The following is a 22,864-nucleotide window of genomic DNA, read 5'->3' as shown; positions in this document are numbered from 1 at the left end:
CTCTCAGGAGCTAAGTTTGAGTGATTTACAGAAAACTTCAGCAGCCAATGAGGCACTGGAACATCAGCCAACTTTTATTTCAACTCAGTTTCTGAAGAGGCTCTCTCTATCAGCAAGTCTGAATCATAGCATCAAAGTTCTCTGGGAGATTTTTCAAAATGCATCATTTTGCATATCTGTGATGCAAAAAACCCTGGGTGTGTGTGGCTTATTTGTATCTTTTACTCCAAACTTAAAGTGGCCCAAATTATTTCCTCCCCTCGTGTTGCCTTTAAACATGAGCTCAAGTGCATGTGGCATGATTTTCTTTTCAATCTGTAAATGTCTTAGACCAGAAGTTTAACACAACTGGGGAGTTGAGTGGTAGAATGAAAGACTCAAGCTGCTTCCAGTTCTAAACAGAGGAGGGCACAGCTCTGGGTCAGGTAAAAGTCCTGCAGCAGAGCCCCACTCTTGCAGGGTACAGGATCACACTTTGAACCCCGAGATTGTGTTATTTACTGGAAAAACCCGTTTCTAATTGTGGTGTGGCTCAGCCCTAAAACTAAAGCTCTTTAGTTCAAGAGCTTTCTGCTTATTGTAAACAGGATTAAATGAAGTCAACCACGGGTCAAGAGACAGGGAGTGAACACAGGGAAAAACCATAGAGCATACGAGGACATTAGGAGGATGGATAGAGAGACACACAGGAAGGAGAAATGAGGGCGATTCAGTTTGAGAGGTTTTTTTGAGACACATGGAGGAGACTTTTTCTTCTTTGGGGGATGCTGGCTGAGGAGGAACAATTCTGTTCACATCCGACGTGGCATTATTCCAGAGATAGGTTGTAAGTGCAGGTGGTAAGAAGGGATCCATTCCAAACCTTGTTCTTAGTGTGTGCAGAGTTAACACTCAGTTAAAAAGGAGCACAGGCGTGCCTGCCGTGGTTACAGGTGCACAGAGAAACCATTTTCAGATGCCGAGCTTTACGTGATCAAACAGATCATAAGACCCACATTCTGCGTTAGAGCGCTGGCTGTGCCACCTAGTGAGGAGAGCAGGTGCTGGGGTCAAGTGCAACCACACGCATGGAAGATGAACGCGAAAGGGTAAAAAAGGCATCGGCGTTCCGGTGCACAAGCTTGTTCTAGAGATAGGGTCTCATGGAGGCCGTTCTGGTCTCAAACTCATTATGTAGGCTATGACAGCCTTGAACATCTGATCTCCTGTCTGTACCCCGCAAGTGCTGGGTTTATAGGTATTTCTGCCATGTGCACCAACACCTACAGCTACATGCTTTTATGTATGTTTCTCAATAGTTAGTTTCACCCTAAGTATTTTTTAAAAATATTCAATTACCCCTAAAATCAGGAAAATGAAATTATTGTTAAGTTACAGTTTTTAATACAGGCCTTTAATGCTTTGATGTTTTCAAATCGTTCAATATTCTTTAAAAATGCCCATTAGGGGCTGGAGAGATGGCTCAGCAGTTAAGAACTCTAGCTGCCATTACAGAGCACCACAGGTTCAATTCCCGCTACCCACACGATGCCTCATAACTGCCTGTAGCTCCAGTCCTAGGTCTGGTGCTCAGGGGCCAAGGCATAGGCACACGGGTGGTACCCAGACATGTGTGCAGGTAAAGCATCCATACACATAAAATAGGTAGACAGATAGATAGATAGACAGACAGATAGACTTTTAAAGAGATGGGGAAATGACTCAATTGGCACAGTGTTTGCCTGGCATGAAGAAAACCTTGGGTTTGATTCCCTAGCACCCAAATAAACTGAGGATGGTGGCACACACCCAAAGACAAAAAGGTCGGAAGTTCAAGGGCATCCTTGCCTATATAGCAAGATTAAGGGCTGCCTGGGCTAAAGGAATTCATGTCTCAAAAATATTTACTTAAAAAGAACCATTAACAGAAATACATAAAGGCTATTATACGGAGAAATGCATCTTGATGGCCTATAACATCCTGGGATGTTGTTATGGGATGTCTGTCACAGAGATTTTGAAAGGATGCACTTCTCTTGCCCCATACTAATTGCTCACCTCTCCCTGTCTCTCTGTCTGTCTCTGTCTCTGTCTCTGTCTCTCTCTTTCTTTCTTTGTGTGTATATGTGTGTGTTTAGACAGAGTCTCTTCGTGGCTGTGGCTGGCCTTCACCTTGCTGTGTAGATCATGCTGGCCTCAAACTCACAGAGAGCTGCCTGCCTCTACCTCCTAAGTGTTGGGATTCAAGGTGTGCACCTCCATGTTGGGCTGCCCTGACTTCTTAAAGATATGCTCTCATTCTGCATCCCTCTGCCTCAGTCTCCTGAGACCCGGCCTCACCAGTATTCCCCCCTGGCCCTCCAGCAGCACAGAGGTCAGCTTTGCTTGTTTGTTTGATTTGTTTCATGGTGCTATGGCTCAAATCTTTGTGCTCCGAAATGCCGGGCAAGCATTCCACCTGTGAACCACCATGTGACTTGAAAGTTGTTTGGGACAGGAACTCTTTTGAACTGTCTTCTCCCAAAGGATCACATGACCAAGGAGCCCTGAGTGCCCAGCCCACATTTTTCTATGTATGGAGTGAGGATAGAAATGAAAACCTTCCTAGTCAAGGACAAGAAGCACGGTGTATCAGGGTGTTAGTGAATGAGGTGAGGAGGCAGGAGGCTTGGGATGCTGCACATTTGAGACCAGCCAGGGCTACAAAGCAAGACCCTGTCTCAGAATCTCAGAAACAATCAAACAAAAGGGCTGTGTGCACTGGCTGTGTTAATGCTTGGTCCTCCTCCTCCTCCTCCTCCTCCTCCTCCTCCTCCTCCTCCTCCTCCTCCTCCTTCTTCTCATTACCAGTATTTTTGTGTATAGATGAATAGGGTGAATTTTACCAGACTAATAATCATAGTAAGTGCCTGTTTTAATATCAGCAATGTTATTGATTTACTGCTTCCAAGGTCTGTTGCAGTTAGATGTGGTGGTTCACATATGTTATCTCAGTATTGGGGAGGCTGAGGCAGGAAGATCATGAGTTCAAGGCCTGCCTCATCTACGTAGTGAGATTCTGTCTCACAGAAGGAAGTCAGACATGGTACCTTGAGTAATGCTCTGGAATTTAGTCTAAGGGGCAGGCTAGGTATGGTGGCACACACCTATATAGTCCCAGGACTTGGGAGGCCAAAGCACGGCAATTGGGAGTTCAAGCAATCAGGAGTTCAAAGCCAGCAGCATGCATAGAAAGTTCAAGGTCAGCCTGGACTACAGGGTAAGACACTGCCTCAAAAACTGATAGCAATGTAGACGTCACAAGAGTGATAAAAGGAGGTTCTTGCGGTAAGTCTTCGCTAACCCTTTGATCCTGCCACAGTTATGGGAGCCATGGCAGTAGTTTTCAGCCCTCGAGCCACAACACCTTTTGGGAGTTGGACGACCCTCTCACGGGGGGTTGCCTAAAACCATCAGAAAGCACAGACATTTACATGAAGATTCATAGCAGTAACAGAATTCCAGTTATGAAGTAACAACAAAAAAATAATTTTAAGGTTGGGGGTCACCACAACCTGAGGAACTGTATTATAGGTTCATAGCAGTAGGAAGGTTGAAAACCACTGTTCCTGAAGTCGATAGTCACGGTGTCTGAGCTCAGGGTTGAGGGTCAAGGCAGAGACAGGGAAAGGAATATCAGCAAAGCTGTGCCCAGCAGAACAGGAGGCCCTAGTAAAGGTACTTCATAAACCAAGAAGTCCTCCAGGGGCTATACTCTGAAAACAAAATGGAAGGGAAAAGAATTGCCAATTTATGGGCTCATGTTGCGATACATGATTTCTTCTTAAATTTATTCTTTCATGGTTTTATAATGTTCTGTGATCACAGTTCCCACCTCCATTATCCTCTCTTACTCATTATCCCTCTCACAGAACCCCAGAACCCCTTCTATTTCCCAAGACCCTCTTCTGGGTTTCTTTCTCTTTTTTTTTTTTTTTTTTTCCTTTTTTTTGGCCCACTATATTGTGAGCTTAGGTAGAGGGTTATTTACTTAAACAGAGACCATGACTCCCTTCCAGAAAGGGTTAGCTGCCTATTGTAAGGTCCAAAGGAAATTCCCCAAAATTCTGGCACCCATTCCTCTCTACCAAAAGAGCTGTTTCCTTATCATGCTCAGAAGCAACAAAAGGCTCTGTGTGGTGCCTACTACCAAACCAAAGTGCATGCTGCCCTCCGGGCTCTCTTAGTGTCACAGGTACCTGTAGGCCTTCTCAGCTCTTCTTACCCATCCCTCCTAACCCATCCCTCCTACCCTAACTACCTCCAACTCACCGGCATCCCTCCCCCAGCTTCTCATTCCCTTATAACCTCACTATTCCAGCTGTGCTTTCTCTTGGTCCCCTCTCCCTTACTCCTATCTCTTAGTCTCCTTTGCCTTCACTCTCTTTGTCTTTCTCTCTTATTCTCTGCCACCTCTCCTCTCACGGACTGGTCCAGGCTGATGGCCATGTTCGCTCTAATGCTTTCTTTCTCTGCTCTGGATTCTTCCAGGTACCTCTGGCTGTACTCTTCCTCATCTCTACAATTTAAAAACAAAACAAAACAAAACAAAACAAAACAAAACAAAACAGAAAAACAAGACAAAACAAAAGCCAAAAACCTTCCCTTCAAACATACCTTGAAACTGTCACATCCTCAGTTTATGCATCTAGTGCTGAAACTTGCAGGTGTGGGAGGGTGTGTGTGTGGCTGGACCCCTTTGCAAGGGGCCTGGCTGCTCCTAATCCAACCATGCTGCTGACTTGACTCCCCAGAGGTATGTACAGATCCTTTGTCTCTGCTGGCTTCTGCCATCCAGATTGACTCCAAATTCTAGAGTCCGACTCTTCAGACACTTTCTTCCTCCACGCGGTACGTTTCTTCACTGTGACTCTGGGCATCCCTCAGTCTGTGTCTCCTGGAGACTGCCGTGCCCTCCTGGGCACCCATGGCATGGAAGGGCTCTCCCTCCCTCCCTCCACCTGCTCTCTCCTGTCTGCTGGGGTAAGTGTTACCCCAGAGCTGCCTGCTTTGCCTCTGTTGGCTCCCTGGAGCCTCCTATTAAAAGCCTCACTGGCTTGCTGGGAGGTTCCTCTTGCCTACTGGGCCACCATCACGTGAAAGGGGGTGCCCCTCCTTTATTATTTGGGACATTTTTCTTTGACAAGTCTCTCAATCACATTACACTTAGGAGTGGCCCATATTGAAATTCTTGTCACCAGGACGCTTAGCTTTTTTTTCCCCAATGTTTTCCCCCCACCAATGTTCTCAGCTCCCTGGTAGAGCTTCCTCACCTGAACCTAGGAGCTGCCTGCTCTGTCTCTGTCCCTCCTGTCAGGTCACTGGAGCCTTCTGTTTAAGTCCCACTGCTCCCTTAAGCCCTTATGAGTCTCTACAATATTGAAATTTTTCCTTGGGTGGAGTTCATATTTTGTGACACTTCCCTCCTTATCTAATCTCTTTTCCTCCCCAGATATTTCATCAAGTGGCTCTCTGCAAATGGTTTGGCTTCAGTACAGCTCAAGGGCCAAAACATGATGATTTCAGTTTCTTGCAGAAATCTGCCACTGCACAAACAAATGATCTGAAAATGTCTTATATCTAAACTTCCTCTGTTCTACACTCTCAAATTTTTTTTTTATCTCTAAGCTTCCCCCCCCCCACTCTTGAAAGGCTTTTTTTTTCTATTATTTCTTTGCTCTCTGCTCTAAAAAAAAAAAAAATCTTTTAAGTATAAACTCTTTATCTCAGAGTTTGTAAGTTCATTGGCTATGGTTAAAAAAAATCTATAAAATCTGTAACAAAAGCTAGCTTAAGACTTGTAACCAAATGCTAACGGTTTAAAAACAAGACTCTAGATAGGTAATCTTAATTTGCTGTAGCGTATTATGTCTATGACTCAACTGTTGTTTAGGAAAACAGATCTGCTGCAGCGTGTCTGTGTAAAGTGGATTCCAGTCCTGGTTAGGAAAATAGATATTTTAGATAGCAAACGTGTGGCTTGTCTCCATCTTGACGGATGACTTCATGAGGATGGGAGCAACTATGTGGCTGGCAGCCATCTTTGCTAAGGCTAAAGAGAGCACATGCCATGTGACTTCACCAGCATCTTGAGTAAGATGGCCGTGTGGTATAAACCAACCCAGGCAGCACCCATAAAACTTCTTAGACCTATCGAGCCCTTTCCTTATCGTGGTGTCTCCTTTTAGACTGAGGAGACAACAGTAAGTCTCCAAGATATTTTGGATTGGGATGGTCTTTTATATGATTTTCATCCTGAGAGTACAAATTTTAGATGAACAAAACAACATGTTTGATAAATAAAGTATAAATTCCTAAGATTTTAAAGTTTTAGTCAGATTAGCAGAAACTGACTTAGAGATGTATGTCTAACCACTTAAAGTCTTTGCTTCTGAAAAAATTTAGATAAGTTAAAAAAAATGTTTAATAAATAAGATTTATAAATCCATAATGTCTGCTCAGCTTAACAGTAACTGATTTGAAGGTATATGTCTAGCCTCTTAGTCTTTGCTGACTTTGTCAGCTGTTTGGATAAACTGAGTAGTTATACACACTGTCAACATGCACACTTGGCCTGGAGATGGGCTCTCTCATTCCTTTGACCCTGACCCAGGAGGAAGGCTTTGCCAATTTCCCATGGGTCTGAGACACACCCATGTCAACATTATACTTTCATTCCAGACTTCATCTGCTCTTCACATATTCATTCAAGGCTTTCTTGCTTCCCACAGTCCTGCTTGAATTCCTGCCATGAATTCTATCCAGTAGTGATGGGGTTGAAAATGTAAGCTGAAATAAACCCTTCTCCCACTAAGATGATTTTGGTTATGGCATCTTATCACAGCAATAGAAACCCCAAGTAAGATACAAGTTTTTGCCTTAGGAATCTAGAAAAAGAAAAGTAGATTTAAATCAGAAGATTACATGGACTTGGAAGCGGGGAATCAATATGTAATATAATCTGTACACCTAGGCTGGAGATATGGCTTGGTGGGAGAGTGTGTGCCTGGAATGCAAGAGGCCTTGGTTCAGTCCTCAACATCAGAACAACCAAATAATAACCCCATATCTATAAACAAATAGATAAAACGTAGGTGGTCTTCAATTCATGATGGCTTTACAACCCCATCAACCAATTGTGAGCTGAAAATATAAGTCAGATGCACTTAATATACCCAGTTTAGTAAACGATCCAGGCATGCCACAGCTACCACCTGTTGGCCATATGTATCCCAAGAGAGTTATGAACACAGCCCAAAACACTGTACTAAGAAGGCGGTGTTCCAGTGCAAAAGATTAGGCACTCCTGCCTATTAGTTGTTTGCCCTAGTGATTATATGGCTGATCAGGAGCTGCAGCTACTGTACAGCAGTTTAAGAATATTATACGGAATACAGCTAGCCAAGGAAAATATAAAAAATTAAAGTACAGTTTCTATAGAATGGATACTTCTTCCGCACCGTCAAAAGCTAGGGGAAAAAAAATCATAAACTGACCAATCTTAAGCCAAGGACCATTTGAACTAATATCAGAAATTTTAAAAAAGACAACACTACAGACCCCGTGGCTATTAAAGAAATAATAAAAGGACGCTATGAAATTTTCTGCTTGCCACAATGATGACAGGGTCCATGCCCTGTCTGGGTCTGTGATCCTTCTGCAGCCACGTCTGTGTCTGTGTCACTACGGAAGGCCATGCTGATGTCCGTGGTCTGTGCAGCAGCCTGAAGCCATTTTGATGTCCTCAGGCGATGCTGCCGCCAGAGGCCATATTGACGTGAGTGGCCTGAACTGCCACTGTGGTACTCCTGAAGCTGAGGGCTGTGTTTGTGGTCAGGGCTGTGACCAGAAACCATGCGGAAGTACATGAGCCGTGTTCCCACTGACTATAAAGAGCAAAGAAGGTACTTTTTGGCAGTGGTCTCAATGACTGCAGGCACACAGTTGGGAAAGAAGAACATTGAAGGCTTCTGTGATAACCGCTCCTCCCCAAGTAACAGCCTGAACAGGAAACCATTGAAAAGAACTCTTCGAAATTGTGATAAGGATGCTGAAGCGTAGACCTCAAAAAACTGATGGCTTCTGGCGGGGGTGCAGGAAGGGGAGGGGAAGGACTCAGTTCTATTTAAGGGCAGGCCACTGGGTGTTTGACCATGTTCTGGTTAGCATATAGATAACACATACACTTGGTTTGTTTTTTTTTTTAATGTGTTTTGGAGGGAGGAAAGGCATGAGGGGGAGCCAGACAAGGAAGGACTGGGAAGTGGGATATATGAGGTGCACTTCCCAAAGAGTCAATAAAAATTAAAAATATTATGTTGGGGAAAAAAAGCCTGTTTGCAGATTTGCTAAACCAGATAAGACAGCCTACAATACACACACACACACACACACACACACACACACACACCAAAATAAAAACAATAACAACAACAACAGAATGGACCAAATCTAAGGTAGGTAGAAGGAAGAACTCAACGGAGTAGATGTTAATAATGTAGAACAGAAAACAGCAGGAAAGCCAAGCAAATCCATAGTTCCAAAAACGAATTTGACAAATTATCTGGGAAGATTATAAAAATCAGAAATAAAACAGGGTAAATTACCACTATCTCTATGTAGGCAAATGGGTAAAATTCCTTGAGTAACGTAAGTTGCCATACCTGTCTCAAAAAAAAAAACAAAAACAAAAAAAAAAAAATAATCAAAATAAAGCCATTATAGGTAAGCAGATAGAATTAATAACACTAAATCTTCTTCCTCAGCTGCAGCCAAGAATCTCTGCCCATTGGTGAGTGTTAAAGCCACAGTGTGATGAGGCCCTCTCCTCATCTGGGAACCAGCAGGAGCCTAGGTCTCTGAGTTTTCCTGCCTCTACTCCACCCTCACCCTGTAGAACAATGAGGTGAGCAGTCACGGAAGATAGGACCAATGTCCTCATTAAAGCAGTTTGTGTTAACTTATATCAGTGAATAAGTTAATATGTCAGTTAATAAGTCCATTTATGGCTTTTGTAAAGGCCCTGTCCAACTTCAACATCGGGAGCCTCATCTACAATTGAGAAGCAGGTTGTTCCTTTCCGGCATTCCAGCGCACTAAAGCCCTGCCAGCAGACAGTCCTGCCTTCTGCACTGGGGCTGTTGCCCCAGCAGAGAAGAAAAAAGTCGAAGCAAGATAAGGAGAATCTGAGGAATATGATGATGACATGGGATTTGACCTTTTTGACTAAACCTCTTTGGTTGACATGTTCAATAAAAAGCCAAGAATGTATAAAAGCAACACCTAAATGGTTCTATATCTGGGTGTATGGCTCAGCTGTGAAGTGTAGGTCTACAGCATGCAAGATCCAGAACAAAATAAAATAAACTTCATTCTAGAAGTGAAACCCAAGCCCAGATGGCCTCACTGATTAATTCTAGCAAACATTTATAGAAGTATTAATAGCAATCTTTCTCACACCCTTCCAGACCGAATGAGATTTATCCCGACCCCCAAAAAAGCTTTATTTAACATCTGAAAATCAATTAGTGGATTAGCAAAATTGCACAGTACGTAAAGGTGCTTTCCAGGGATCTGAGTCTGATCCCTGACGCCCTCATGGTAAAAGGAGAGAACAACTCCCACAAGTTGTCCTCTGACCTCTACATGTGTGCCATGACATACATGTGCCCACACTCATGCACTCACAAAATCAAATGTAACCATTTCTTAAAATTAAATTCAGATAACATATTAATATTGTAAAAGATAATCATGTGACAAGCACAAAAGCTGTAGAAAGACTGAAGAAAAAAATTCTCTCATCCTTAAAAAAAGTGTTACAAACTCATAGTGGAAAGAAGCTCCTACAACCTGACTATAGTATTCTATGAACAGCCCATTTGTAACATTAATATCAAAAGAGGAAATGCTTTATCCCCCAACAGTAGAAAAAAAATTGATGATGTCTTTTCTTCCCGAATCTGTTCATCATTTTAGTGGAAGTTCTAGTCAGAAAACTTGGGCTGAAAAAAATTAAAGTATCCAAATCAGAAAGGAACTGTAAAACTCTTTGCAGACAGCATGGCCTGATATGCAAAAAATCTTGAGTGTCACAAAACAAAAACAAAAACAAACCTCCTAAATCTAACATTCATAAAAGATGAAAAAAGAGTAAAGGGTGGGGAAGATGGGTTAACATTTAAAAGCAGTTGTTCCTCTTGCAAAGGACTGGAGTTTGGATGCCAGGACCCCAGCTGAGCAGTTTACAATTCTCCTGCAACTCCAGCTCTAGGGAATCCAACACCCTCTTCTGGCCTCTGTGGGCACCTACATACATGTGGCATATACACAGAAACACACAAATAAAAATAGATCTAAAAAAAAAAAAACATTTAAACAGATGTAAATTTCATGAAGAGGCCATTATAATGCAGTGTTTAAAGAAAGTAAAGACCTTTCTTTAAGTAAAGAAAGTAAGATACCCTATATTCATGGAATCAAAGACTTGAAGTCAGCTCTCCTCACCACATTTATCTATAGGTTTAATGCGATTCTTATCCAAATCCAGGAAACTGGCAAATTAACCTCAAAGTCGTCTAAACAATAATCTGGAGAAAAATGACAGTTTTTCTGCTGCAAGAATCATGTCTCAACTTCGAAACCTATGAAACTACAAAGCCAGCGATGAAGGTACAAGTATACATGGATGGACTAGACATAAGCATTCAGAAGGAGAAACATGAGTATTGTTCCCTTAATTTTCAACAAAAGTTTCCAATGAGGATGAATAGTCCTTTCAGCCACTGGTACTGGGACAACTAAATAGACAGGAGCAAAAGATGAATTGCATCTCTACCCCAAATGACACACAAAAATAAACTTAATACTAATTACAAACAAAAAGTAACAGATTAAAGTATACAAAGTATTCAGAGCAAATGGTAGGAGTTCGTTTTAAGGATTTCCAAATGGAGAAAATGTCATGACTATTCAATGACCATACTTGACTGAATTCCTTAGGTTCCTGCTTTAATAGGCCTGCAGAAGAGCAAGGCCCTTCCCATCTTGACACTATCTAGAGACTTTGTGATGTTACCTTTTAGCTGCTGTTGTGAAATCAACCCAAATATTCATTAATGGATGAGCAGAATAAGAGAATGTGGTGCACATACACACAGTAGAACATTAGTTCTATAAAAAGAATGAAGTTCTGTCATTAGCCTGATGAGTTTGGAGAGCACTGTGCTAAGTGAAATGAGCTATCACTGAAGCACAGATGCTGCATGATCTCTCCTGTGTGTAGAGCTAAGAATGTTGGCATCATAGAAATATAGAACAGAAGAGTGTCTGGCAGAGGCTGAAAGTGTTAAGGAAAGGGGGTAACAGAGAGGTTGGGTAATGGGCACAATGTTTTAGTCAAATGGAAGACAAGTGGCCTAGGGTTCTACCACACAGGAGGATGACTGTTAACAACAGCATGTATACTTCGAAGTAGTTCGAAGGTTCGAATGCATGCAAAACAAAGAAATAATAAATATCGATGGATAAAATAACTAGCCCAACTTGATCATGTTACATACACGCAAAGAAATATGTACCATTACTCTGTAGTAAATGGTTAAAAATAAAATAACTTAAAAAAAGGAAAGAATTAGATTTGAGAGTCAGAAAGAAATTCAGCCAGAAGATGATCAAAAAAGACCTTTACTGATAGAAAAACAGCACATACCAAGCGATGTGGGCAACCCAAAGAAGACAGTGAAATGACTTTCTTTTGATAATCTCTTGTAAGAGAAGAAGTCTGCATTGTCCTGGGGACCAAGTAAGAGGAGAGAAAGAGAATGGGAAGGGGAGGAAGGGAGGAAAAGAAGGAGGGGAGGAGAGAGGGAAGCAGGTAGCAGTCAGGCAGAAAGGCAGGCAGACAGATAAGCGGGCAGACAGGTAGGTAAGCAGAGAGGGAGGGAGGCAGACAGAAAGCAGCAGGGAATGAAATGGCTCAGACAGGTAAAGCATGTGCTGCACAACCCTGAAAACCCAGGTTCCAGCCACAGAACCTGGAGGGAGAGAACCTACTTCACAGAGTGGTTCTCTGACCTCCACAAGCCCACTGTGACACGTGTCCCTTCCCATCACACACATATGTAGCAATACTCAAAGAAGAAAAAATAATGAAAGCAGCCATTCCTTCATTATTTTTTGTACACAGATATTTTATGGCAAAATGATATGTACTTCAAAAGACATTGCCTCACTACTAGCATCCCATTCAGTTGTTAATAAGCTGCCTCTATAATTACACTGGAAGACTATGTCTCCACAGTGAGAACACTCAGGCTTGCATGCACTCATTTATTTTGTTGGGCTTCTAGAGCAAGAGTGGACATGGTCCACAATGTAGGTCTGCCCTTCTGGGATCCTAGTAGAACTATACTGAGAGATAAGACAATTGTCTCTCTCTGAGTTTCTCTTAAGCTATCTATAGAATGTTGTGTTTTCTTTACCACATGACCCATTTAGACTGTCCATTATTCTCAGCCACAGTTCTTTGCTCTCTTTATTTATTGCAGGCAGTAATCCTAGTTTGCTCAGTGTCTCTTCCTCAGACCACTCCTATTCATAGGGGGTGAGGTTACAGAGATGCGGAAACCACTAAGCTATTTTTACCACCAAGCAATACGTGAGTTATTTAACTCTAGATAATAATAGAGTTAGTGAGTACTTAACTCTAGTTTTGACATAAGGTTTAAAAATACAGTTACAGATTCTTGCTTTGGAACCATTCCTACAGACAAGACTTGGTTGTACGTCTGCTGTGTCAGGTATAGAAGGAAGATTGGACAGAAGGAAGGGAGGAGAGAGGAAGAAGGAAAGGAGAAAGAAAGGAGGGGGAACGAGGAAAATCTGTTATTTGTCACATAAATAGTCTATTCCAGACCCTTATTCCCAGGTCAACCAGGGCACAGAAGAACAACCAGTGGAAATGCCTAGCCAGTCCTCCCATGCCAGGACCCATCAGGCCTCTAACTATGTCAACGTTTTGCTTGATCATCCCCCCCTGTTAAGTCTAACATACCGAGTCTAAGGCATTATCAAAAAGAAGTGCACAGTATTTTCCTGCACCCCATCAGGAAGTTTTTATTTTTTCCTGCAGTACTATTGAGAGCAGGTCACACACACACACACACACACACACACACACACACACACACACACTGCTAAAGATCATTTAGCACCACTATTTTAAGATAAGCATGCTGGAGCAAGTTACTTCATCTAGTTTATTCCGGGGTGGCATATCCACTCCCCAATGGATTTCACACATTTCTTGTGCGCTCCCTTCAGCAATGAGTTCACCGAGTTCTGAAGGGTCCCGTGGTGTCTTGATCGGCCAGACAACTTCACAACAGGTATCCTGCCAACACTTCATTGGCTACAGTTACCTCCCTGGTGGCGTTCACCCTCTCCAACCACTAAATTCAGCTTGCTTTTTTCAGTTGTGTCCCAACCACAGGCAGGCTACATAACCGTCTTCCAATGACTATTGTGTTAAATCGCTGCTTCCCACCCGCTGTTGCAGTAACATTTCCTGCTGCCATCTGTCCGTGTTTACCCTGAGTTTCATACTGCCAAGAGAGCACATCTGATGTGCAGCATGTGGGAAGTCAAAGGTGACAGAGCTCAATGCCCAGGGCCACAACGAACATGGTGGGGCTGGCACCGGGGCAGCCAGGCAATGCCCGCGTGCTCCTTGCCACCCACACAGACAGCAGCAGGATCACAGGGGTGCTGAGGAGCACTTAGCTACGCCACTGACACTGAGCTGGCATGTAATTGACCATTTTAATCGACCATTTTAAAAACTAACTGCACAAGATATCTTGGTGGCACGCACCTTTAACCCCAGTACCCAGGAGGCTAAGACCAGAGGATCTCTACGAGTTGAAGCCTCGTCTCTATTGTAAGTTCTAGGCCAGCCAATGCTACATAGTGAGATCTTGTCTCCAAATTAATTAATAACGAATTCATTAAAATAAAACTAACTGCAAAGGAAAGTTTTGTTTATAAGGCCATTCCTCCATCTATAGACTTACTGAAGTCTGCAAGCCATGCTCTACCTTTTGATTGTTTTGCCACACTGGGTGTTTAAGGCCTTCTCAATGATATTTACATTAAGCTCTGATATTTTAGATATAAATAATTATTATTTCCAAAAAGTCGTACGTTTTAAAGAATAAATTTGTTATTAAAGATTGATTGCCTAGATCCCTGAAGGAAGCATCAGATCACCAGTCTAACTTTCTGAAAATTAGCAAGTGATGATTCTAAATGAAGCTATGAAATCTCAGGGCTTTGTCTATTTTTATGTAGGTGTACACATATGTATCATGTATCGTACCTGCCTGTGTGCTTATGACTGTATATTGTTTACATAGTTCCAAATTAGCTTATAGATAAATCCGCACTCAGTAATTAAAGTGTACAATCAGACCAAATGCCTTTAATTCACACGACTTAAGTATATATATATATGTGTGTGTGTGTATGTATATATATATATATATAAAATTTTCTACTTTATTTGTATTTTTATATTTTATATACCTTTTTATTTTTGTTTTTGTTTCTGAGACAGGATCTTTCTAGGTGTCACTGGCTGTTCCTGGAACTCCCTGTATGGAGCAGGCTGGCCTTGAATTTGGAGAGTCTCCTGCCTAGGATCCAGACCCTTATTTCCAGGTCTACCAGGGCAGAGAAGAACAACCAGTGGAAATGCCTGGCCAGTCCCTCCCATGCCAGGACCCATCAGGCCTCTAACTATGTCAACGTTTTGCCTGATCATTCCCCTGGTTAAGTCTAACATACCGATATGACAAGGAGCACCCTTGGGCATAGTTTTAAAAAATATGCTAAGTTAAATTTGTTAGTGAGAGGAAAGTAAAGAATTTTTTCAAATTGATAACTAGGGAGACAATTCAAAAGTTAGTTAGATGTGATTCCTGCTCTTGCGGAGGACCTGAGTTTGGTTCCCAACACTCACTTCTGGCAGCTTGCAGTGGCCTGTAACTTTAGGCGATTGCGTACCCTGTTCTGGCCTCTATGGGCACCTGCATGCTACTAGTCCATGTTCCCAGCCCCCAGCCCTCTCACACTGTCAGATTAAAGTCAAAGGGATAACCATGGTGAAAAATACCTTAGGGAGCTTAGGAGAAGCTTCAGAAAACAAACAAAACAAAACAAAAACCAGCAGATGACCTCAGATGCATTTTCTTCCCTAGATTCTTGTGTTCCTGGGTATGATTTCATGCCTCCTGTGACAAACTTTTACATTCAAAGTATAAGACACATTCACTCTTGTTGGATGTCAGATCATAGCTATAGAACCCAGTCTGGTCAGTGGACTCTGAATCTGGGCATGTCCTTCTGCCTTGCTCTCCTGCTTTCTCAGTTATAGTCTATAACACGTGCCAGGCAACTGTGTTTGAATTGGTCTGTCCTGAGACAGTTCTGGGAAAGATCTACTCTGCTAACATTGACTATATGCTTTCTGGCACTTGTTTACATGTTTTTCTGAACTCAACCTTCTTTTGATTATTGTTTTGTTTTCTTTGTCTCATTCCTGTATAAAAGCACACTGAAGCTGGAGTAAGGCTGTCTACAGATTTAGACTGTGGTCTGCCCCATTTTGGGGGGTTCTCAGGTCCCAGGTCTCACTGACACCGGCCAGCACAGGTTGGCAAAAGTCAACACCACACCTCTAATTTGTCTCATTGATGACAACGATCTTGCCTAGGTTAGCTGTCAATCCGAATCCTATTTATCTCTTCCATGCTTAACGTGGAAACAGTCAGTGTTCTCTGCTTCAAGTACAGCAAATTCTGAGGGCTTCTCTGGGCAAGAAAATAAAGTCTTGACTGTATGTGCTGGTCATTTTGGGAGGCTTAGAAGTAAGTGTAAAGAGTAGATAAATTAAGTAAATTTAATTTAATTAAGCATCTCCTATGGTAGAGCTAGTTGCTGATATACGGCAAACAATTCAAAATTGCTTTCTGCTCCAGAGGTCACTATAAATTGTAGTTGCTAAGATCTTCATTAACATGTACAATCTCATACGTAAAGAATACAAGCACGTTTAAGTATGGTTTTAATGAGGAAAATACAGAACAGAAAACGGGTCATTTTGTTTTATTTTAAAGAGAGTGATTTGTCTAAATTGAAGATTTTATCCAACATTGTTACACAGCGTAAAGGACAGCCTCACAGGTAGGCAGGAGCGAAGCATACACCTCTGTCCTGTTCTTTTTCACCACTTTACTTTAGTACAAACTCTTGCATGTCCCATGGACCTCATGCATGCTGTCTTAGTTTGCTCCGTTGCTGTGCTAAGTACTGTAACCAAGAGCAGCCTGGCAGTAGAGATGTTTATTTCAGCTTACAGTTGTAGTACATCATTCAGGGAGGTCAGGGCAGGGGTAGGAACCTGGAGGCGGGAATTGATGCAGAAGCCATGGGGGAGTGCTGCTCATTGGCTTGCTCCTTGTGGCTTGCTCAGCTTGGTTTCTTATGGGACCCAGGACCACCTGCCTGCGTGTGACACCACCCATAGTGGGGCGGGCGCCCCCACATCCATCATTAATGAAGAAAAAGCACCACAGCCTTGCTCACAGGCCAATCTGATAGAGTTGTTTTCTCAGCTAGTGTTCCCTCTTCCCAAGCAATCTTGTCTTGTTTCAAGTTACCAAAATAATAGTAATAACAATAATAATAACCAACCCAATTTGTTTTCTGAAAGGCCTGGTAGCACACATTCATAATCCCAGCACTCAGAAGGCACAAGTAGAAAGTTTGAGAGTTCAACGCCAGCCTGAGACACTGTACATAAATTTTTTTTAAAATAATAAGAATTGTAAAAAAAAAAAAAAAATTAAAAGAAGCAAGTTAGTGATAGAGAATAAATTTTTGCTAAGAGAATTAAAAAGAGGAGATAAAGGTTTCTTTTTTGTGGGGTGGTAAGTGCTGAACTAAGGGCTTTTCGCACACTAGGCAAGTACTCTGCCGGCCTTCTTTTTTACAGTTGATTTTGAGAAAGGAGCTCAGAAAGTTGCCCAAGCTTTCCTGGAGCTAGTGATCTCCTTGTCACAGCCTCCTGAATCTGGAAGGAAAGGACTGCACCACCAATGCCAGCTAGAGAAAGAAAATTTCTGTGTGACTTCCATACGATAGAACAAGATTTTATCCTCACATAAAATTACTGACATGGATGAGGGTAGGGGCTACAGCTGGGATACAGAGTGAATAAATAGTAATAAATAAATAAATAAATAAATAAATAAATAAATAAATAAATAAATAAATAAATATTATATTAAAATAAATTTTAAAAAATTACTGAAATGGGTTAGGACAGAACTATAAGATGGGGCAAATGGAAGGAAGGGCTCTAAAGGATTGAATTACACGGTTCTGAGGAGCTACTTTGCGTCTCAGGGTGCTCCTGGTTTCTGCAGAAGACTTCCAAACACTGCTGCGGATTCTGATACTCACCTTTCACGGCTGGTGGAGATGCTCCTTCAGGCTGTTAACAGCAGAAAGGTGGCTGAAGAGGATTTAAAAAAAAAAATGAGAAAGTAAGTAGTCTTGCTGAAAGTCACCCTACAGTCTCTTAAGGGAACTTAGAAGGTAGAAGCTGCTTCAGGCATGACTTCCTGGATTCATCGTACCATAAAAAGAGGGCACAAAACCCTGAAGTGTGTGTGTTAAAGTAGAAAGGGGATCGTGAGAGGGAAGGAAGAGATCTCAAGGGAGGAAGGAAGTGAGGGAACCATAAGTTCAACTTTGCTCTTAGCTTCTTAAATTGTACAAAAAGTACAACATCTATTGGAGTGTATTGAGAAACACATGATCGGAAAGCAGAAGAAAGACTCTGGGGAAATAGGGGGGTAACCATCTGGAGGAAGAGATGGGTCCCAGGCCACAGACAGTGTGCCAAGAAAACAAATGAGAACAAACTACACGTATGAAAATGCCAGAAGTAAACCCATTGCTTTGCATGTCAAATTTACTCATTTTTTTTAAAAAATAGACTCAAGTGAATCTAACAATGTCTAGCGCTGTAAACAGGGATCACAACTCACATGAAAGCAAAAGAATAATAAGAAGCAGTTCCAAGCAGCCTATTCTGTGTTTTAATCTCCTGGCTGATTCTGTTCTTTGTAGTTAGAGACTAAAATTACATATGTATCAGATTGCACCAGAAGACACAAAAGTAAATTCCCTTTTTGTTGTATCCTCTCAGTTGACCTGTTTGCCTAACTATGTTTTGGATTGAATTTCTCCCGGACATTCAGTATATAATTTCAGGGTTACTTAAATTGGGAATGTCAATTTTCTAATTTTATTCAGGACTAACATCAAATTTTGATGACCTTTAAACTACTGTACAATTATAAAAGGAACTCAGGCTATGAAATCAGCTGTGATCTTAAGACTAATCTCACTTTAGCAGCAGGGGAGTGTTACTCAAAGGAGGACCACACAGTCGTTCATCCACTCTAAAGTAGTCCTGGGAGACTAATCTCCATTCCCTTCGACTCTTAAGAATGAAGAGTAGGACCTGGAGAGATGGCTTAATGGTTAAGAAAGCTTACTGCATAACCATAAGGGCTGGAGTTCACACCCCAGAACTCACAAAACAAGCTGGACATCCCAGGTTTGCCAGTTAATGCCAGCTCTGAGTGGGGGCAGAGACAGGATGGTTGCCAGGACTTGCTGGCTTCCAGCTTCGCCAAGAAGACAGGAGCCCTAGATTCAAAGAGAGACCCTGCCTCAAACGAATAGGCTGAAGACACAGAGGAAGATACCTGATGCTCTCTTCTGGCCTTTGAGAGTATATATACCTGCACACCCACACAGACACATACATATGTACGTATGTACATACATACACACATATGTAATAAATAAGTAAGTAAATAAATAAATAAAGCTTCACAGCTTCTTTATTTCTCTCTGCTCTCCCCAGTCATCCTGTCTGTCCACCTCATTCTCCACAGACTATCTATTTGACTCCTGAATCCACTTTTTTCAGGTAAGCCTGAGCCCCATTTCCCTAAGCAAACCACATGGTTTAAAATAGTATTGAAATCTTCTCTTACCTTTCTGTCTTAGAGCTAGCCATAAAGACATTTGTTGACTTTCCTTGCCTGAGAGTAGATTCTAAGACCTATATTTCACAAGGGATACTGTGCTAAAGTCGGAAGAAAGAAACATAACAGACAGAACAAAAAGAATCAGAGCAGACAGTCTTGCTGAGTTTTCTAACTCAGGTTATTATCTAATTAGATCATATCATTTTTGCTCCAACATATTGGACAACGGCTATCCATGCTTCAATTGCACTTATGCCAGGAAGTCTCCATGAAAGTCCCAATCATTTCTTCCAGCTGATTTTATTTTCTATTATATTGTTTATGCATTTGTATGTGTGTATGTGTGAAAATACATGTCACAACACACATGTGGAGTTCAGAGGACAACTTTCAGAGTCAGCTCTCTACTATGTGGATCAAACTGAGGTCACCAGGCACAAAACACCTTTACCTACTGAGCTGTGTTACCTTCCCCATTCAGTTCAATATAATCTACAGCCTTGCTCCTAATGACATCTAGTCTTCATTCATTCCTTCAAAGTACAACCCATACACCTGAAATAGTCTCTGATCCCTTTGCACATACTTATCTTCCTTACCTCCCAGCCCCAAGCCAATCATCATCAAGGAAGATGTTCCAGAGAAGACTACTACAGCTTTGACACTCTCACTGCACCATGGCCTTTTCTTTAGTGTGAATACACCAAAAATCACATTTCATTTTTAACTCTGATGTTTATTTCCTAGAAAACTGTCGGCCATATGTATGCATGAGTCTTTATGACCCCTCTGTAGCCTGACTCACAGAAGGATTTTTAATAAACAGTCGAAAGAATTGGTGAGCACTGCAACTAATAACCCACACAGGTGATTCCCACAGAACCTTTTCAGGAACCTGTGACTTCAACCTGATAGCACACTTGGGCTAGTTTCACAACAGCTGCAGGCTTCTTTGAAAAACTAAAACTTAGCAAAACGTTACGTTTGACATGAGTTTGTTATTCAAGAGTATGACAGAAGGTACCGTAAATACTGGCTAGGGCATTTAAAGGATTATTTATATTGTGTTTGATATTCCCCAACAGAAAGAAAAGGCAGGTGACAAACTATTCTGACAGATCTTATCCTGAGAAGCATTCAGCATTTTACTGGCAGGTGTTTTAAGACTGATTGCATTCTGTTGTTGACTCGAGAACAGGAGTCTCATCATGCCAAGGACCCCTGACCCTCCTGTCTTTTTCTGAGTTCTTTGGATCCATTTACCTCCTAGGCCAGAACATCTTCAGGTCCAGACATTGAGTTCTTTAAGCCCTGGAGCCCTTGTTGCTCAGTATCTCTCTAGACTGTGACACTTAGAATGCTCCTGAGCAAGGCAGGAAGTATTAATACACTCACAGAAGGAAATGTCTGGAGCCATAAAGATCAGCTGGCAGCTGAATATAAATAAGAGAAGTGCCCGGACTGGTAAGAGTGGACAGTAGAGAGCATGTGGATTGAGAGAGCAGGCTCTGGAAGGCAAGAGTACAAGCAAGATGTGGACAAAAGCAGATTCTCCACACAAGTACCTCAGCCGCCTACCCGCTGTCACTAAGGTAAACACTGCTATATCTCCAAAAATTATTTTAGTTTCATAAACTCTGCCACCAAGAACTCTTGGTTCTTCCACGTAGTCACAGAACACTAAAGACAAACTACTAAGAGTGTAAACCCTTAAACTTGATGTGGTCATATGCTCCTGTAGTCCCAGAAATTTGGAAGTGAAAGCAGGAGGATCAGGAGGAGTTCAAGCTAATCCTTGGTTATGGGGGCAGAGGGAGAGGGGATGTTGAGGCCTGCTTAGGACATGACGATCCCATGGAAAGCATACCTTTACTCCCTTCTGAGTAGAGAAAGGGCCACAGCAACAGGCCCAGATCTTCTTTTAAATGATGTTCATAACCAGCAGGGATGCAGCCTAAAATTTCAGTTTGCTTCATTAAAATTTTGGTTTGATTTCCATGTGGCCAGGGAGTCTTTTCAGAAGCAATTACCCAAGTTCAGCGGGGAAGTCAAAGTTCCTCCGGAGACACAGATGTTGAGCAGGCTGATATGGTTGTTGTTTATCTCTGTGTGTCTGTCATTTATACTGCTCCTCCCCCAGGTCCACCCATTAGACACAAGCAAGGGGGTTAGAAACATTAGATAAACCAAATTCTATGCCCGCTCTAGGGCTAGAGTGTGTGCGTGCATGCATGGGAGTATGCGTGTGTGCGTGTGAGTGTGTGTGTGCGTGTGGGCGGATTAGATACATAGATGTGGTCTAACCGAAGAAAACACTAAGGGGAACTTAACCCACCTTCTGATTGCTGTACTCATCCAGAAGTGAGTTGGTCTACTGTAAACCCCTGTGAGTTTATCAGGAAAAGCATGAATGCTTGCATAATAAAGTAAGAGAAAGTATCTGTGTGTCTGGGGCATGGCATTTAGTTCTAGGCTGGATGGTTTCTGGTACTCTGTTGCTCTTATCAATGCACATCTGTCTTGCTAGTCCCAAGGGCTTAGCATCCAAGCCTGGGATCTCAAGAGACTGCTAGCTCAGTTTACTTCCTTCATTTGACAAATATCCTTGTTTTGGCTCTTGGAAGGGTGTCTTTTATGATTATTTCTACAAGTACAATAATGTCGTATCTTGCCTCTCATTCTAACGTGAAAGAACTCAGCTCGGGTGCTCTCGTTAAAATCAACTAGCCAAGCGTGGTGGCTCATGCTTATGGTCCTAGCACTCTGGAGGCTGAGACAGAACTGCCATGTGTTTGAAGCCAACCCAGACTACATTGTGAGTTCAAGGCCAGCCTGTGCCATAGAGTAAAATGTTGACTCAATAAATAAATAAATAAATGCTAAAACAGAACAACTGCCCATAGTAAAACCTTGTCTCGATTGATTGATTGATTGATTGATTGATTGATGCCAAAACAGAACAAGGACCAGGGAGATGGATCAGTGAGTAGAAGCACTTGCCTGCAAGACAGACTGAGTCCAGATCCCAGGACCCATATCATTCCATAGCCCAGCACATTGGCCCTGAATCTCTTGGGTCACCCAAGCCTGGAGCATGATGAGGGGAAACAACAGAAATAATGAAGGATGGTGTCTTGACAGGGAAGGTTAAGAACCAGCTCCCCAGAATTGCCCTCTGACCTTCACATGTACTCCCTGGCACAGAATCTCACCCAATCCCCAGCACACATAAGAAAAACAAAAACAAGCAAACAAACAAACATGGTCATAGTGCACCAAGTCTGTGATCCTAGCACTCTGTGAGATAGAGACAGAGGCAGGCAGGTCTCTGTGAGTTTGAGGCCAGCCTGGTCTACAGAGTGAATCCAGGACAGCCTAGGCTACACAGAGAAACCCTGTCTCAAACAAACAAACAAACAAACAAACAAACAAACAAACAAAAAAGACTTATACTGCATTCTCCAAATATTTTATTTATGTGTGTCTTGCCTCTCTAATAAAGTTGTAAATTTCTGATTAGAGTATAAGTTTATAGTTAGATTGTGAGTCTCGCTCTCTGATTAGATTGCTCCTCTAATTAGATTGTTGGCCCTAGAAACGTGGCTTTGGCCCTGCATTAATCACAGCACTTACAATGGCTTGTAGGAAACAACCTAGCATCAAGCCTACAGGAGAAATAAAAGGGAAGTTTCATCGGCAACTCCGGCTACAGAAATGCC

At 42.2% G+C, this 22,864-nt stretch overlaps 1 protein-coding gene and 1 pseudogene across 4 annotated transcripts in view; one reads left to right on the top strand and one right to left on the bottom strand.

Moving 5' to 3' along the window:
* LOC129682261 (cytidine monophosphate-N-acetylneuraminic acid hydroxylase) overlaps positions 1 to 22,864 on the bottom strand; it is an 83,529-nt gene that overhangs the window by 48,430 nt on the left and 12,235 nt on the right. For 3 of the 4 annotated variants that reach the window (XM_055614523.1, XM_055614526.1, XM_055614525.1), the window contains exon 2: positions 17,542 to 17,593. The gene's annotated coding sequence lies outside the window, so the exon portion shown is untranslated. Of the gene's footprint in view, positions 1 to 4,635; positions 4,679 to 17,541; positions 17,594 to 22,864 lie in introns of those variants that run through there. The other variant, XM_055614524.1, reaches the window with a different exon arrangement.
* Positions 7,873 to 9,247, top strand: LOC129682251 (60S acidic ribosomal protein P1-like; annotated as a pseudogene).

The sequence above is a fragment of the Psammomys obesus genome, unplaced genomic scaffold, assembly GCF_907164565.1.
Source record: "Psammomys obesus unplaced genomic scaffold, mPsaObe1.curated_primary_1811, whole genome shotgun sequence".
In the NCBI taxonomy this organism is placed as follows: Eukaryota; Metazoa; Chordata; class Mammalia; order Rodentia; family Muridae; genus Psammomys; species Psammomys obesus.
Note: the sequence above shows the minus strand (reverse complement) of the source record. Positions and strands in the feature narration are given on the sequence as shown.